We start from the raw sequence: 18,084 nt of genomic DNA, 5'->3' as shown, positions 1-18,084 counted from the left end.
GTAGGTGGAGAGGCTCTACCTCTACTGGGCCCTGCAGGGAAGGGTGTAACTGCTGCCGGCAGCTTGCCTTGGGGATGTTGGGCCACTGGGCTGGGGTGCAGGGTGACTTAGCTTCAGGGATGAAGGGGACCCATGGCAACTCACCCTGGGAACAAGATGCTCTCCACCTCTTGTCCCAATTCCAAGATGGCATAGCAGAGTAGCCATGTGGGCACAGGGGGCACGGCACAGCGTTGGCTTCTTCTTTGGAGGAGTACTGCTGTGTGGACTCCAGGCAGCTTCCTCAGCTGAGCTTGGTGTCTGTGAGAATTGCAGGGAACTCCAGAGGTAAGGTCTGTAGGTGGCCAAGGTGTTGATGGGGGTTGCTGGCACCCTCTTGCTTACCTCCTGGTTCCCAGTTGATCCTGGTGGGGGGTTGGAGTGGTAGAGTCCTAGCATTTTCTTCTGTTCTCTGTGTAGCCATCTCAAGTTTCTTTCACCCATCTGATGAACTCTGGCACTCTCGTCAGTTATTTTTGTTAAAATAACATTGTTGGCCGGTGGCGGTGGCTCATGCCTTTAATCCCAGCACTTTGGGAGGCTGAGGCAGGTGGATCACCTGAGGTCCGGAGTTTGAGACCAGCCTGGCCAACATGGTGAAACCCCTTCCCTACTAAAAATACAAAAATTAGCTGGGCGTGGTGGTGGGCACCTGTAATTCCAGCTACTTGGGAGACTGAGGCAGGAGAATCTCTTGAACCCAGGAGGCAGAGGTTGCAGTGAGCCGAGATTGCGCCATTGCCCTCCAGCCTGGGTGACAAGAGCGAAACTGCATGTCTCTCTCTTTCTCTATACCTATTTATCTATATACATATATCATTGTTTATTCATTGTTTAGGCTATCTTTGTGATGGGGAGGAGCGCTAGAGGGTTCCAGTCTTGTTCTCCTCCCTAGTGTGATAGCATTTTTGATGGACAAGCCTTTAGGGCATCTTTCTAAAGCTTTCAACTCAGTTTTTGTTTCTGCACTTAAAAAAAAATTGTGGTAAAATACACATAACATAAAATCTAAACATTTAATTTAACCATCTTAACCATTTGTTAAGTGTACAGTTCAGTGGTATTAAGTACATGTGTTATTTTGCACCATCCATCTCCAGAATTTTGTTCATTTTCCCAAACTGGAGCCCTGTACCCGTTAAACACTAACTTTCCATTTCCCACTGCCGCCATCCCCAGGCAAGCACCATTCTACTTTCTGTCTCTGTGAATTTGAGTACTCTAGGTATCTCAGATAAGTGGAATCATACAGTATTTGTTTTTTTTGTGACTTGCTTATTTCACTTAGCATAATGTCCTCCAAATTCATTCTTGTTTTAGCATATATTAGAATTTCTCAGCCTGGTGCGGTGGCTCACACCTGTAATCCCAGCACTTTGGGAGGCTGAGGCGGGTGGATCACAAGGTCAGGAGATCAAGACCATCCTGGCTAACATGGTGAAACCCTGTCTCTACTAAAAAAAATACAAAAAATTAGCTGGGCATGGTGACGGGCGCCTGTAGTCCCAGCTACTCAGTAGGCTGAGGCAGGAGAATGGTGTGAACCCGGGAGGCGGAGCTTGTACTGAGCCGAGATTGCACCACTGCACCTCCAGCCTGGGCGGCAGAGCGAGACTCCATCTAAAAAACAAAGAATTTCTTTCCGTTCTAAGGATGAGTGATATTCCACTGGATGGATGTGCCACATTTTGTTTATCCATTCATCAGTCAATGAACACTTGGGTTGCTTCCATGTTTTCGTTATTGTGAATAATGCCGCCATGAACATGGGTTTATGAATTCTGTTCAAGTCCAAGTCCCTGCTTTCCATTCTTTTGGGTATGCACCCAGAGTGGAATTGCTGGATCATATGGTAATTCTATTTTTAATTTTTTGAGGAACTGATTCATCTTAGTTTTTATAGAAGTAACACTTTTTTCCCCCTACTCCCTCCTCTCACACTCTTATATATATTTTTTGAGACAGGGTCTCACTGTGTCACCCAGGCTGGCATGCAGTGGTGTGATCATGGCTCACTGCATCCTCCCAGGCTCAGGTGATCTTCCTACCTCAGCCTCTGGAGTATCTGGGACCACAGGTGCACACCACCATGTCCGGCTAATTTTTGTATTTTTTGTAGAGACGGGATTTCACCTTGTTGCCCAGAGTGGTCTCGAACTCCTGAGTTCAAGCGATCTGCCTACCTCGGCCTCCCAAAGTGCTGGAATTACAGGCATGAGCCACCGCGGCTGGCTCACACTCATATTTAATAGGTTTTAAAATACAGCTTTATTAAAGTATAACTGACAAAAATATACTGCACATATTTAAAATGCACAGTTGATGTGTTTTGACATATGCATATACCTGTGAAATCATCAGCGCCATGAACTTAGTGGACATTTCCATCACCCTTAAAAGTTCCCTCGTGCCTTAAATAATCCCCCTCTTCTACTCCTCCCTGCTGCACCCACTGCCTCTGCCATAATCAAGTAACCTCCAGCTGCTTTCCGTCACTATAGATTAGTTTACAGTTTTTAGAGTTCTATATAATGGAAATGATACAGTATGGTCTCTTTTTTTCTCTAGCTTCTTTCACTCAGCATAATTAGTTTGAGATTCATGCATGCTATAGTGTATATCAATAATCTATTTATTTATTTATTTGAGACAGAGTCTTGGTCTGCCGCCTAGGCTGGAGTGCACGTGATCTCAGCTCACTGCAACCTCCACCTCCCGGGTTCAAGTGATTGTCATGCCTCAGCCTCCCGAGTAATTGGGACTACAGGTATGAGCCACCGTACCCGGCCTAATTTCGGCACAAATTTAGCCTCAGTTAGGCTGAGCACAGTGGCTCACACCTGTAGTTCCAGCACTTTGGGAGGCCAAGGCAGGCAGATCACCTGAGGTCAGGAGTTCAAGACCAGCCTGGACAGCATGGTGAAACCCCGTTTCTACTGAAAACACAAAAACTAGCCAGGCATGGTGGCACACGCCTGTAATCCTAGCCACTCGGGAGGCTGAGGCAGGAGAATCACTTGAGCCCGGGAGGCGGAAGTTGCAGTGAGTAGAGACAGTGCCGCTGCACTCCAGCCTGAAAGACAGAGCGAAACTCTGTCTCAAAACAAACCGAACTTTTTTCTAACCACCTGCTGTCCATTGATGAGCATTTTTTTTTCCTTCCTTCCTCCCTCCCTCCCTCCCTCCCTTCCTTCCTTCCTTCCTTCCTTCCTTCCTTCCTTCCTTCCTTCCTTCCTTCCTTCCTTCCTTCCTTCCTTCCTTCCTTCCTTCCTTTTTGATGGTGTCTCACTCTGACACCCAGGCTGGAGTGCAGTGGCATGATCTTGGCTCACTGCAACCTCCGCCTCTGGGGTTCAGCCAATTCTCTTGCCTCAGCCTCCTGAGTAGTTGGGACTATAGGGGGATGCCACCTTGCCCCACTACTTTTTGTAATTTTAGTAGAGGCGAGGTTTCACCATATTGGTCAGGCTGGTCTTGAACTCCTGACCTCAGTTCATCCATCTGCCTTGGCCTCCCAAAGTGCTGGGATTAAAGGCGTGAGCTACCGTGCCTGGCCTTTTTTTTCTTTTTCTTTTTTTTTTTTGAGACAGGGTTTTGTGCTGTCACCCAGGCTGGAGTGCAGTGATACAATCATGGCTCACTGTAGCCTCAACCTCAGCCTCCTGAGAAGCTGGGACTACAGGCATACGCCACCCCACTTGGCTGATTTTTGAGCTTTTTGTAGAGACGGGGTTTTGTGATGTTGCCCAGGCTGGTCTTGAACTACTGGGTTCAAGCAATCCTCTCACCTTGGCCTCCCAAATTGCTGGGATTAAGGCGTGAGCCACTGCACCCAGCCAATGAGCATTTTTTTCATGTGCTTACTTGCCATTTATGTATTTACTTTGGTGAAGTGTCTGTTTAAATTTTTGCCCATTATTTTTCATTAGGTTGTTTTCTTATTTTTGAGTTTAAGAATTGTTTATATATTCTGGATTCTGTATTAAATATGTGCTTTGCAATGAATTTCTCCCTGTCTGTGGCTAATCTTTTCATTCTCTTAAAAGAGACTTTTGATACTTTTTATGTCCTATTTAAATAAATCACACAGTTTTCTGGCATACCAACCTGTCATCAAGTTTAGGAACAACACAGCTTCTCATGTTGGGTGTGCAGTTCAGCTGGAGGGAGCAAAGGGGTGTATGGGGACACCAGGGAAGACACCCCCAGCTTTGAAGTTTCCATGTACTAAGGGCATCAATCAGAATGTTCTCCAGAGGAAATGGAGCTCATCATATGGCTGAGGACCCTGTTTTTAACTTGAGAGGGCAATGTGTCCAATGAAAAGACCACACATTTCAGCTTCTTGTCCAGCTTGGTATAGGCATGTGACTACATTCTGGTCAATGAGATGCAAATTAGAATTGTTGGCTGGACTTTGAATAAGACTCCTTTAAAGAGGGATAGGTAGCCAATGTATGTCCTTTGGTTTTGGTTTTCTGTGTTCTTTCTGTTTCTTGCCTGGAATGTGGGCAAGCTGGCTGGAGCTTCAGCAGTGATTTCAGACTATGAAGCAACTTTGCGGTGTTATGTGGAAGATGGGGTAGAAAGATGAAAGAAACCCAGGTGCCTGATAATTACAGAGCTGCCACACTAGCTAGCTATGTCTGTGTACCTGCAGACTTCCTATGTTAAAGAAAACACTTAATATATTTTAAAAGCTATGTTTTTTCTGTTTTTTATTACTAGCAACCAAATGCAATTCCTAACAGACACAGTTGGTTAACACAGCAGTGCATCAGGAGGAAGTCAGCTATACTGCATATATGCTTATATCACTGAGATCATAACATGAGAACATTTTAACCCCTGCTTTTCTGCTTTACATGCTTTTAAAATTTTCTTTTATTTTCAGACTTCTTTTTTTTTTTTATTTTTTGAGATGGAATCTTGCTCTTTTGCCCAGGCTGGAGCACAGTGGCCTGATCTCAGCTCACTGCAACCTCTACCTCGCGGGTTCAAGTGATTCTCCTGCCTCAGCCTCCCAAGTAGCTAGGACTACAGCCGTGTGCCACCACACCTGGCTAATTTTTGTAGTTTTAGTACAGACAGGTTTCATTATGTCAACCAGGCTGGTCTCGAACTCCTGTCCTCAAGTGATATGCCTGCCTCGGCCTCCCAAAGTGCTGGGATTACAGGCGCGAACCACCACACCTAGCCTTCACACTTATTTTTATCACTACTTTTTTCTCCAATACCATCACTATCTTCAACTTTATCATCTTCTGCTTAATGTCATTATCATTATGAATAAGAATCATTTTTGTTATCCTAACCGTTTTTAAAGGATTCTCTTCTTGTTGATGGAGGGAGATTTGTGTATAAAATGTATTTTTTTTTTTTATTAAGTATTCCATTGGGGCGAAGGGAGGGGAGGCCAAGGGGGCCTTTGTCATTGAGGAACATCTGTGGAAAGGGATGGAATTGGTACTCAGACTTAGGACAGCTTCAATATTCATTGGGCATGGGCCACATCAATCATTTCTGTGCTGCCAGTGGCCAGGATTGCTCCCACATGGGGATGCCCTGTAGGCATGTAAGTGAAACAACAGGGATGGATTTCAGTCTTCTGCCAGAGTTGGCTGGTAGGGCAGGTCAGGGTCAGTACTGCTTATAAAGAAAGGCAGAAGTAATTGAACTTGACAGTATAAGAAATAAGAAACTGTTGGAGGGTCTTGAGTTGGGGAGTAGCGTGGTTTGTGTAGGAAGGATTATAGATGGAGTGGAAGGGACACACAAGTGGGTAGGCCACTTGGGAGGCTTTCATAGTAGTCCAGGTCTGAGGCGATGCAGGTCATGTGTTAGGCAGGACATGGGTTAAGTAGACATCAAGAGAGGATTCAACATACATATGTACATGCCTACATACATACATAATCAGGGGAAATGCCTGTGTGAAGAAAAATAAGGAGGAAGCTGGGGGAATCTGGGGGAGCCATCAGACCTTAGTGCAGATGGGACCCTGAGTGAAGGAGAGGGGTAAGAAAGGAAAGAAGTTTGGTGGGAGCATATCAGACTATAGTGCAATTCTAAGAAAAGTTCTGCAAGACTTTGGAGTGTCCTCCAGCCAGAGCCACAGTCCCTGGCAGTGGAGCCCTACATCTCCCAGGAATGGGTCTGCCTTAATATCCCTGCCACACGTATCACTAGCTGGGGTGCACTGTGGGAGGCATTGCCTGGGAGCAAACATGGGATGGACTTCAGAGCTCCACAGCTGGGGCCCTCAGTCAAGTGTGCACGCTGCAGTGGAAGATCCAGAGGCCCATTTTCCTGGATGACATGGGGATGACTGGGATGAGGGACATGGGAAGGTAACTGCTGTTGTCTCAGGCCTATCTGTTGCAAATAACAAATGCTGGATTGCACTGACTTAAGCAGTAAGGAGCTGTACTATGCAGAAAACAGGATGTCCCAAGGTGGGTGGCTTTCAGGGGTGGTTGAGTCAAGGCTCTAGGATGAGGTACTTCCCATCTCTCTACTCTGCCATCCTTGGGTTGGCTTCCTTCTAGACCAGTAGTGACATGGCCACGGCGGTCCCAGGAATTACAGCTGGACACAGTGATATCTAGAGAAAGGAGAATGACCCCTCTGTTCTGTGGAGCAAGGATCCCTTTCTCAGAGGGGTCGCAGCACATTTCCCACTGCTGGGAAATCTATGCCTCATTGGCCAGAAGTGGGTCACATGGCCATTCTTGACCATGTCACTGGGAAGGGGAATGAAACCATTATGATTGGCTTATGCCAGGGGATGGCACCCTGGCTGCGTGTGAGAACTGCTTGGGGAGCTGGGCCCCAAACTTGAGATTTCTCTATGAATTGGTCTAGCGTGGATACTGGGCATCAGTATTTGTTTTTGTTTTTGTTTTTCTGAGACAGGGTCTCTCTGTTGCCCAGGCTGAAGTACAGTGGCGTGATCTCCGCTCACTTCAGCTTTGACCTCCTGAGCTAAAGCGACCCTCTCACTTCAACCTTCCAAGTAACTGGGACTACAGACACGCACCACCATGCCCAGCTAATTTTTAATTTTTTATTTTTTGTAGGGACAGGGTCTTGCTATGTTGCCCAGGCTGGTCTCAAACTTCTGGGCCCCAGCGATCCTCCTGCCTCAGCCTCCCGAAGTGCTAGGATTTCAGGCGTGAGCCACCACACTTGGCTCTACCAGTAATTTTATTACCTCCTTAGGTGATGCTGATGTGCAACCAGGGCTGAGAACTGCTGTTGTCTTGGGGTGGTGTAGATGTTGGGCATCAGCCACCATGCCCATTACAGTCACTTACTAGTTTTTTGTGGCTTAGACAAGTCATTTACCCTATTTCAGCTTTGGTTTCCTCATCTGTCAAATGGGGTCTGGCAATAGCTACCTCCTGTGCTTCCTGGTGAGACTGAAACAGTTCATGAGTGCTCATAGGCTTTGCAGACTGTAAATCACTGACACCTGGGGGATGGCTGCTTATCATTCTTATTCAATTTGGAGGGAAAGCACAGCTCCCTCTGCTGCCAAGAACAGCCAGGGCAGAGATTTCTCTTGAGCACAGCTTCCTGTCATTAAAACAAAAAACGAAGGAGAAGGGAAAACGACAGACTGGGAAGCCACAGGCAATTGCAGTGGGCTTTTTTCTTCTTGGAAGGCGTGGGTTTGAAGGCGCTGCTATAAATGGTTTATGCAAATGAGCTGGAGGCGCTCTGTCCCCCGCCGCTTTAATCCGGGAGAAGCTGGGAGGGAGCCAGGCACAAGGTTTTCCACCCCTCCTCCCTGTAGTCCTGCAGTGGGGTGGCTGGGGGCAGGCGGATGCTCTTCTGCTGCCTCCAGGGAAGATGGTCAGATAAGGCTCGGCATTCTGGCTCCCCCATGTTCCAGGACACACCTGGCTGCGTGGCTTCCTGGCTCTTTCTGCTTGAGCGAGCACAGGCTGATGCTGCCAATAGTACTGCAGGAACAAGGAGGGCCCCCACTGGTGCTGTGAGGTCACGGCCAGGCAATTGGTCACCTTTGGGTCTCACTGGGTCCACAGGGACCTGGGGCACTGTGGCTGGGAGAGTGACCTCAGAGCTGAGGCCTAGAGAGGAGCAGAGCAGGGAAGAGTAAAGAGCCCGCACCATCGGCCCCAGGCTTTCATTGTCCATCCCTCCTCCTCCTCTCCCCCTTTCCTTCCTTTCTTCATGAAATCTACTTTGAGCACTACGGAGTGACCACCTTGTCACATGCTAAGGATGTAGAGCTAAAAAGATACCTTTCTGCCCTCAGGGTGCTCCCAGTATGGGAAGGGCCTCCGGCCATGGCTGCAGGACTGGGGCTGTCCAAGCCTTGGAGAGGGAAGGTCTGGTCTATTCCATCCCGGGGCGTTGGGATGATCTCAGAGGAAAGGCTCTTGTGAGCTGGGGGCTGAAGGTGAGGTGGAGTGTTTGTGGGAGCAGTGCTGGGGAGAGGCACTCCAAGGAGAGGGACAGTGTTCAAAGAGCAACAGACAAGCGATGTGCCATGTTCTAGAACACAACTGGCTTGTGTGCATGGAGCATAGGTACATGGGGTAGGGTGTGGGGGGGTCATGGAAGGTGAGGCCAGATATACAGACTGGGGTCAGTTCACAGAGGACCTTGAATAATCCCCACAGTGGGGGTCAAGTTTATTCTGAGGTGCTTGGGAGCCACAGGAGCTAGAGGGATGAGTTGGACAGAGAGGCCGGGCTGGCAGCCCTGCGGAGGGGGACGGAGGCTGGAATGATTGCCCAGAGCACGATGATGCTGGGGGCCTGAACCGTGGGCAGAGCCAGGAGAGGGAAGGAGGGGATGGATTTGAGAAGGACACAGTGACCTCTTGGATGGGGGAATCTGGGCTGACACCAGATTTCTGGCCTGGATAGCAGAACTCAAGGGGTAAACTGGGCCTCAGAACCTTGGGGGTGCCCATGTTGGGTGGGGCCAGGGGGACTGAGAAGCAGTCACTTCCAGTGAAGAACATGCCACTGGCCCATCCTGGGTTTCCCAACAGACCCTAGTGGAAGGGGGAATGGGAGAAGGAGTTACTTCTTCAGACAGTTTAGAAAGTTTTGATTGCCTCCCCCTAAATGATCCCCATCCCCCATTCCTGATGCAGGGAACTCCTGGTTCAGAGATAAAGTGAACCAGAGCAATGCCTCCATTTTACAGGTGTGAAAACTGTGTCCCGAGAGGGGACTGACTTGCCCAAGGTCACACAGTGAATTATGGCAGGCAGTGTCATGGTTATTAATGGACCCCCAAACAAAGTCTAATGAAGCCCACCTCCCTCACTTGCCCTGAGAACAAAGAGCTCTGTTCCCTGGAGGGAAGTGGGCTTGGCTAAGCAGGGTAGAGGTTGTGAGGGGTGCGGCATTTGTTTTAGAGAGGGGAGGGGCTCCCAGGGAAGAGACCTCCTGCCCCTGTTTTCCTGCTGGTGGAGCCCAACCCAGGAGCTGCATTTGCTGCCCACCTTCTGGATCCCTGACTGCCACCACCACGACTGCCACCACCACGAGGGAGAAGGCGCGGAGACCTAAAAAGCCTCCCTAAATTCCAGAGCCTCAGGGACTGCCTGGAACTCAGGAGTTCTGACTCCCAGGGAAGGCTTTGCTTTCTCAATGTTGACCCTGCACAGTGCTCTGGTCTCTGAAGGAAGTAATCCCGAAGAGGGAGGTGTCAGGGGACAGGAGCCTGAGAGAAGTTACTGGAGAGGGAGGAAAGGAAGGCGGCGGCAATGAGCCACGGATGAATGTGCAAACTGCGAGATGGGGCAGCTGCAGGGAACAGCTAACAGCTACAGCAGTGGGTTTCTGTCACTGCAGTCACCCTGGGGTGGCTCCCCTCCTTGGGTTGTCCTTTGTGCAGGAATCCCACAGTCTTGACAGCCACCTTTGGTGGCCACACCTGAACTCTTGTTCAGGAGGGTGGGGCAGCCAGCCCTGAGCCGGCCACATGCCCACGGTCCCCAGGTCTTTAGAGACTAAAAGTCCCTGTTTGCGGAGCTGTGAGATGTGAGGTTGTCTGGGGTTGGGGTCAAGGGATCAGTCCAGGGCTAGGACTGGAGGCGTAGTAGCAGGGGGCAGAGTTCCTTCCTGGACTCAGTGGGGGTGTAAAAGCCACTGGCCTTTCCTGAGAGGCACTGCATGGACCCCATTACTCACAGGTACCTCTGTGCCTGGGGATCTTGCCTGTGGCCCAGCAGCTGGCATGGCCGGTGTCCTCTGGGCTCTAGGTCATGGCCCATAGTGGTGGGCACAGAGCTGGCATAGTGCAGTGGCTGGACTCAAGTCATCTCTCACCTTTGCTATATAAGAACAGAAGTTCCTGTTTTTTGAGCCAAGCCAAGCTCCCTGCTCCTGAAAGGGACCTGCCACCCACTTTTTCTTTCTGGAGCATTTTCAGGTTTATGCCTTGGGACCTGTGAGAGCTGGCACTCCCTGCCTCAATCCCCACTTTCTCTTTTGGAGACCTCTGTGGTGCTGAATCTCTGACCCCTACTGTGGGAGTGGCCTAGAGCCTGGCTGGGGCAAGGCCTGCAGGTGAGTGCCTGGATGCATGGCGGGGACTCTGGCAAAGTAGGATGGTGACTGTGGGCACACTACAGCCAAAGTCCAGGGCAGTCCACATTGGGATCAAACTTCACTGTTTTTTTTTTTGTTTTTTTTTTTTTAGAGACAAGGTCTTGCTATGTCAGCTAGGCCAGGTGTGTCATCATAGCCCTCTGTAACCTCAAACTCCTGGGCTCAAGTGATCCTCCTGCCTCAGCCTCCCAAAGCTCTGGGATGACAGACATTTGCCACTGTGCCCAGCTCAAATTTTAGATTTGTGGCTGCAGTAGCCCTGGGTCCCTCTGACTGACGCTGTGTTTATTGAACCGAAGGTGGCTGTTCTCAGGGGCAGCACTCTGCAGTAGACAAAGCCCTGGGGCCTGTGCTCCTGAGTCTGAAATCTGGGTTCTGGCCCAGCTCTGGCACTTTATAACTTTAACAATTAATTTCCACCTCCTTGAGCCTCTGTTTTTCTCTTTCTGTGCAAAGGGATGAGCATCTGTCCTGTGGTACCTGATAGGGTACTTTTGCAGATCCAGTAAGACATTGGTGACATTGTTTCATAGCTTTTAAGAGCTGAGTCATTATTCTAAGAGGCCACATGGCAGAGGGGCAGGTGTTGGGCTCTGATGTCCAGTAGGTGTGTGTCTAAATCCCAGCTTAGCTGAGCATTAGCTGTGTGACCTGGGCAAAGTATTCAGTGTCCCCAAGCCTCAATGTTCCCATCTAGGGTGCTGAGTTCCGCCCCTTCTGGCGGCCCAGAGCAGATGTTTCAAGATGCTGGCAGCAGATGTAATTTTCTGAATTGGTTTGGGTACTTAGTTGTCAAGTTCCTGCCTAGTTTTTTCGGAGCAAGAGGTGCCAGGACCCCCTACTGACAGGTTAAAGGCCCTGTAGGGCAGCCAGGTCAGAGGGGGAGGGGGGACACAAGGCCTCTAGGTCTTTTGGGGCTAAAGAGCTTTGAGGGGAAGAAGCTCCCAGATAGAACAGCTCTGGGCAGACCGACTTGAGATCAAATCCCGACTCTGCCATTTCCCACCTCTGTGTCCTGGTTTCCTCATCTGTAAGGAAGGGTAAGGTCACGGCCTTTGTATAGAGGTCAGGAGTAGCTCATCACTAGTATATGGTGCTACCACATACTAGTGCTTCCCATGCATCCCACACTGTTCTAAGCACACTACATGAATGAGCTCATTTTATCTCCCCAGTAGCCCTAGGATCTAGGCACTATTACTGTCAACCCGATTTTTCAGAAGAGGAAATAGACACTTAGAGATGTTAGAACCAAGGTGTGAACCTGGGAAGTCTGACTCTGGAGCCTACTCTTAACTGCCACCTGTACTGTGAAGCCCCCAGTGTAGACAACACTGGTGGCATTGAGTAGTGTTTGCTGTGTCACAGCACTGGGATCCAGCTGCCAGTGGCCATACTGGGAGTACCCCGGCCAAGGGCCTGAGCCCCTGTGGGGTCCTGTACTGTCACTTTGTTGTAGCTACTGACACCCAGTATCTGAGCCCAAAGGTTGGAGTGAGAGGCCCCAGGAGGGGCAGCAGGCAGGGGCAGGGCCAGGGCATGGGAGCAGAAGTGGAGGCCAAGTCAGCTGGTCCTGGGCTTGGCCATCCCTCTGTAAGCTGGACCTGGGAGGGGCAGGAAGCAGGCAAGAGCCAGAGGAAGCAGAATCCCCAGAGGAAGGAGGGGGCCTCCCAGCTTTGGGGTGGCTTCAGCTAGCTGGGGGCCTGACACAAGAAGGAGTGGGCACCAGGAGCGTAGGCTGAGCTGTGGTGCTGAAGATGTGTATGTGAGTGTGAGTGTGTGCGTGGGCTGGAGGTGAAGGGAGGGGTGGATTGAGGGGATCTCTGCCTGTGGAGGAGGGATTTAACCTCCTGTTATCAGCTGCCAGCTTTTCTCATAATCCAGGCAGGCCCAGCAGGGATCAGCAGAGTGCGTTTCCGCATCTCAGATGGACGAGGCCCATGGCTTGTTCCAGCACATCCCGCGCTCCTCCTGTCTCCTGCGTCACCCTGTGTCTCCTCATTTTTCTGCGTCTCCTCTCCCCATGAAGTCTCATTGCCTGCCCCTCCTCACTCTCCCCATCCAGGTTCTGGTGTAGGGAGCAAATCTTGTGCATTCAGCCCCTGCTAATTTATCACTTGTGATTGCTGGGACAAAGGCTAGCTTCCAGTTTAAAATTCATTCTATTCCTGAGCAAAAATGCAGCACTAACCAGGTGACAAGGGACTGTTTAATCTACTTCCTTAAAAGAACTGACAGCTACCCAGGACTCTGAAATGGCATTTGCATGTGAGGCACGCATGCAATCATACATGCAAAGCTTAGAACGTGCCTGGTGCAGGGTAAGCGGGTACTGAGTAAATGTTTCTTATTAAAGCAGGTCTTCTATTTCTCCTCCTTGGGGTAACATGTATTTTTTTTGAGATAGAGTTTTCACTTTTGTCACCCAGGCTGGAGTGCAGTGGCACAATCTCGGCTCACTGCCACCTCCGCCTCCTGGGTTCAAGTGATTCTGCCTCAGCCTCCCGAGCAGCTGGGATTACAGGGGTGTGCCACCATGTCCTGCTAGTTTTTGTATTTTTAGTAGAGACAGGGTTTCACCATGTTGGCCAGGATGGTCTCGAACTCCTGACCTCAGGTGATCTGCCCACCTTGGCCTCCCAAAGTGCTGGGAATACAGCCACTGCGCCTGGCTGTATTCTTAGTGCTGTACTCATATGCTGCATCCCAAGTCATTCCTTTCCAAGGCTGAGACAGAGACCTTAGTCCTTCCAGTTCTACGTGGATTCCCAAGTTCTCTGACTCTCCAGCGTTGCTGTTATGGATGGAGCCAGGCAGCAGCCCTCACAGGTGTTAAGTTATTCAGTTTTCACAAGTTTCTGGGCCATGTGATCTCCACCATGGAGAAGAGATGGTGGAGGCTCAGAGAAGCTCAGTAGCTTACCTGTCTGACCTGAAGACCAGAGCTCCCACCCTCCACATGGGTGGGGTGGGCACATCCATCCACCCTTCCTGACCTGTGACACAGATCTTATCATCGGCAAATGTTTGCCTCCAGCTAGGGGCTCAGTGGGTGTGGGCTCTGTCTGGCACACTCTGTCCTGGGAATAGGAACCTGGTTTCTTCCTTGTTCTATCCTTCCTGCCTGGCATGGATGGTGACCCTTCTGTCCAGTCCAGGCTGGCCATGCTGGCCCTGAGGCCTGGAACTGGGGAGCATGAGCAGGTGTGTTTGTGTCTCGGAGAGGCAGAGAAAAGGCTGCTTGGCGGTGGGCCTGGGCAGGGAGGGGCCTCAACTTCGTCCAGGTTCTGTTTACTCAGATTCCCTTTCAGTCTCCACCCCGCCTCTGCACCTGTTGTGTTCCCATCCTCCTGGGCGGCTGGCAGCTGTCACGGCTGGGGCACCTGTCCCAGCCCCTGAGGACGCCCTCTGGGCTCCCTGGCTCCAGTTTCTCTGCAGCACACAGCTTGTGCTCTCCGTCTCTGGGTGCCTTTATCCTCCTGTCACTCCTCATCTCTCACTCTTCCAGACTCGAGGCAGCAGCCTCCACTCTTGTCCTGGCTCTGGCCATAGGAGGAAGCTTTCAGCTGGGGTTCCCTGCTTCCTTTTCTCCAGTGCCAGGCCCAGCCTAATGGGTAGAGAGGATGGGGCCCTGGCAGGATGGCCATACTCCTCAAATGCTGATGAGGCGACTCATCAGCTCAATCAAATTATCGCTTATTCTTGATAAAGGAAACACTATAGCAGCTAGGGGCTGCCTCCCAGCTTCTCCACAGCAGGGTCACCTCCTCTTCCTGGCCTCCCCAGACCCTAGTCACTTCCCCCTACCTCATAAAAAGAAGTTACCCCCTCCCTTGTCCAGTGCTGTTTTCTGTACCTCCTGATGCCCGGATTTGTGTGTCATATTAGGCATAGCAGCAGAAGACATTACTCCTGGGTCCCAGTCCTCTTTGTATTCCACCCACCGTGTGGCCTTGGGAGAGTCTCTATCATTTGCTGGGCCTTCTTTGCTACACCTGTAAAATGGGCCCAGAACTTCTTTGCCTGCCTGAAGGTAGGGGCTGGCCCCATTGCTCTCTGGAGGCTCTTCCCCCTTAGAGAGCTTGGTGACTGGACTGATGGTTTCTATTCCCCAGTGAATTTGTTCCATGTTTTATTCTGGAGTTGCTGGCTCTGCCTTAGACTTTGAGTTCTGAGAGGGCAGGTTTAGGCTGGGAATGAGGTCCTAGACCTTGGGAAACCTGGATGAGAGAGGACTTGTTGAGGAAAGCCTTGAGCTAGGTAGACCATCATGGAAACCAAGATGGCACCCAAGGGAGGAGGAGCTGTCGGAAAGGGGTCAGGGGACAGGAGATGGCAGGGAAAGGAGGGACAGCTATAGTAGTGGGGAGGGCCTTGGGAGCCGAATGGGTTTAGAGAGCCAAGGGGTCTAAGGTTCCCTAGATGGCACGAGAGGACAGATGTAGCTGGGGATTCTGTCAGACCAGCCCCCCAAGGGCACAGCCAGCCCTGCTTCCTGTCGGCAGGCTTTGAGGTATTAAGTTTCCAACCAGGCCATATATGAGTCTGTTTTCTTCACAGTTTCCAGGATGACATCTCCAGTGTCTGTCTGGGTCACCTGTTAGCAGATGAGAAGTCCAGCCTTCCTGCCTGTCCTCTGCCTGCATTTAGGCTTCATCCCTGGAATGTCACCTTCTGTCCACTGGAAAACGTCTAGGCTCTGCTGCCACACAGAACCCTTCTCTTCCTTAAGGAGAAGGTCCACTGTCCCCTTGTCTTCCCTCCTGTAAGCAAGAGGGGCCCCTGCCCTTTGCCCTTTCCTGGATAGAACATGAGTTTTGATGTCAGGCAGGTCTGGGTTTAAAGCCTCGTTTGTCTTCCCTTCAGAATAACCTCTCTAAGCCTCAGTTTTATAGCCTGAAAATGGGGATGATTATAACTCCTGAAGGGAGGTTTTGGGATTGGCTGATACATGAGATACTTAGCACAGTTCCTAGCACACAGTAAGTGATCAACAAATGGTAGCATTTATATATATTTGCTTATATATTTGCTTATAGCTTCTCCATTCCCCTTTCACATCCTTTCCAAAGTGTGGCTATAGAATGGAACACAGATCATTTACCCAGAGCTGAAAGAATCTCATTCCTCGATCCCAGCCTGGCTCCTGCTGGGATCTGGAACTGCCTGTTTCCCCGTCCATGCCCGCTTTACACCCCTGGCTTCTGCAGGGCAGGCGTTGGGTCCTGCTTACCAGTTGGTGCATAGTGGGCACTCAGTGAATGGTTGATGAATGAATAAGTGAATGAATGATGTATGTTAGTGATTTTCTCACCCCTTTTAGTAACAGAATCCTTTGGCCAAATGAATTTTTTTTTTCTTTTGAGATGGAGTCTCACTCTGTCGCCCAGGCTGGAGTGCAGTGCACGATCTTGGCTCACTGCAACCTCCGCCTCCTGGGTTCAAGCGATTCTCTTGCCTCAGCCTCCCCAGTAGCTGGGATTACAGGCGTGCACCACCACACCTGGCTAATTTTTTATATTTTTGGTAGAGATGGGGTTTCACCATGTTGGCAAGGCTGGTCTTGAACTCCTGACCTCAAGTGATCCACCTGTCTCAGCCTCCCAAAGTGCTGGGATTACAGGTGTGAGCCACCGCGCCCGGCTCCAAATGAGATTTTATGGGATGCGCCAGTGAATAAAACAGAGAAGGGATGCAGCTCTTCTGCCATATCCTGGGGCTGGCTTCCCCTCTAGAGGTCCTGGACACTGCCTAGTGAAGTGACAGGAGAGGGGAGCCTCAGACACAGGACACTGCCATATCCTATTTGGGGAAGTGATTGTGGGAGACAGGCTCATATGTCTGTGGGAAAACCCTTTAGACTACAGTGTCGAAGGCCTGGGGGCCACTCAGGCCGCCTCCCAGTTCTCTGTTCTGTTTCACTCAAGTGGCCAGAGTTGGAGCTGCTGCTCACCTGAAGGACTCCCAGCTCGCGGAGCCCCCAGCCTGCCCCTGTCCCTGCTTGTTTACCACTTGGCTGCTTTCCCACAGTCCTGTGTCTGAAAATCACATGATTTCAGGTCTGTTTGTGAGATGTTTTCTGAGTGCCTGCTCTGGGCGGGGACAGGAGTGATGCGACGCCCGAGGGGAGTAAGGCTAAGTCAGGCAAGGCCCAGCCCTGCGGGGTGTGGGATGCAGGATGCTGCTTCTGCTGCTCCCACCCCTGGAGCCTCCTGCCTCCTCCCTCACCCTTCACAAGCAGATAGGACAGTGACTTTCTGAAATGTGGGTCTGGTCTGTTGCCGCCCTGCTGCAGGACTTCCCTGTTGCTCTCAGGAGGAAGGCCAGCGTCTTCACCCTGCTCCTGAAGACCCGTCTGGTAGATCCCTGACCCAACCTGCCTGGGCAATGGAGCATTTCCTGAGGCTCCTCCTGCTCACCCTGCTCCATGCCAACCTTGCTTCCGAAACGTGCCAGCTCCCAGTCCCTCCTTGTTCTCCTAACCCCTTCCCCAGACCCACTCAGTAGTGGGAGCTCATTTCTTTCAGACCTTTTTTCTCGGGTTGTGATGATATGCTCCTTAGTGAGGCTACTTGATAAATGTTTGTGTCCCTCTGGACTGGAAGTCCACGAGAGCCAGGACCTGCCACTGAGGACCACCCTTGCACCCTTAGTATCTGACATATAGTAGGGTCATCAATAAATGTGGGTAGAGTTGAATTAAATGGTTGAGGTGCACCCAGGAGAAGCTGGGGCAAGCAGATAGGGCCCCAGCCAGGCCATGGCTCTCTCTGTATCGGACAGAGTAAGGTAAGGGTTAGGAGATGCCCAGCTCAGGAGCTCAGAGGAAAGATAAGTGCCAAGAACAGGGACTTACTCTTACCTGGGGCCCTAGGGAGGCTTCCCAGAAGAAATGTTCCCAGTGCTGGATGATGGGAAGGGGGCATTCCAAGTGAGGAGAAGGCAGGAACCAAGGTGAGAGGGAGGCTGGTGTCTGGGTGTGGGGCCATAGGAAGGCCAGGCTGGGCGTGTGTGAGGGGTTGGTGGGCAAGGGGCCAGCTGGGTGTGTTAAAAGGCAGGCAGGGTGCGGAGGCTGACTCTGCTGCTACAGGAACAGCCTCCAAAGCATCTTCTTTTGGCCTCAATTTCCTCATCTGTAAAATGGGCATACACATACACTGATCTCTTAGGGTTGTCGTGAGGATTGAACAAGTTAAATGCGTCACATGATCAGGGCAGTGCGGAGCACGCAGTAAGGCCTCGTGTTTGCTGTTATTATGATCATTATCTGTCAAAAAGAGTTTGGCTTACTTTCTCCTTGTCAGACTGACTTAGCTTCCCGCCCCCATGGGAATTGGGTACGTGTGCCAGGAAGTGTGTGCGTGTGTGTATGTGTGACTGCACAGCCACAAGCTGGCATGTGCCTGTGGAAAGTGGGCTGCCTTGTGTGGACTCGGGTGTCGTGACT

At 50.8% G+C, this 18,084-nt stretch overlaps 1 protein-coding gene across 3 annotated transcripts in view; it reads left to right on the top strand.

Moving 5' to 3' along the window:
- LOC105478322 (neuralized E3 ubiquitin protein ligase 1) overlaps positions 1–18,084 on the top strand; it is a 98,945-nt gene that overhangs the window by 41,462 nt on the left and 39,399 nt on the right. Inside the window, exon 2 of one of the 3 annotated variants that reach the window (XM_011735462.3) lies at positions 15,198–15,402. The exons of the other annotated variants lie outside the window; for them this stretch is intronic. The gene's annotated coding sequence lies outside the window, so the exon portion shown is untranslated. The remainder of the gene's footprint in view (positions 1–15,197; positions 15,403–18,084) is intronic. 3 annotated transcript variants of the gene reach the window in all.

This window comes from Macaca nemestrina, chromosome 9 (genome assembly GCF_043159975.1).
Source record: "Macaca nemestrina isolate mMacNem1 chromosome 9, mMacNem.hap1, whole genome shotgun sequence".
Lineage (NCBI taxonomy): Eukaryota > Metazoa > Chordata > Mammalia > Primates > Cercopithecidae > Macaca > Macaca nemestrina.
This window is presented reverse-complemented; position numbering and strand designations above follow the sequence as displayed.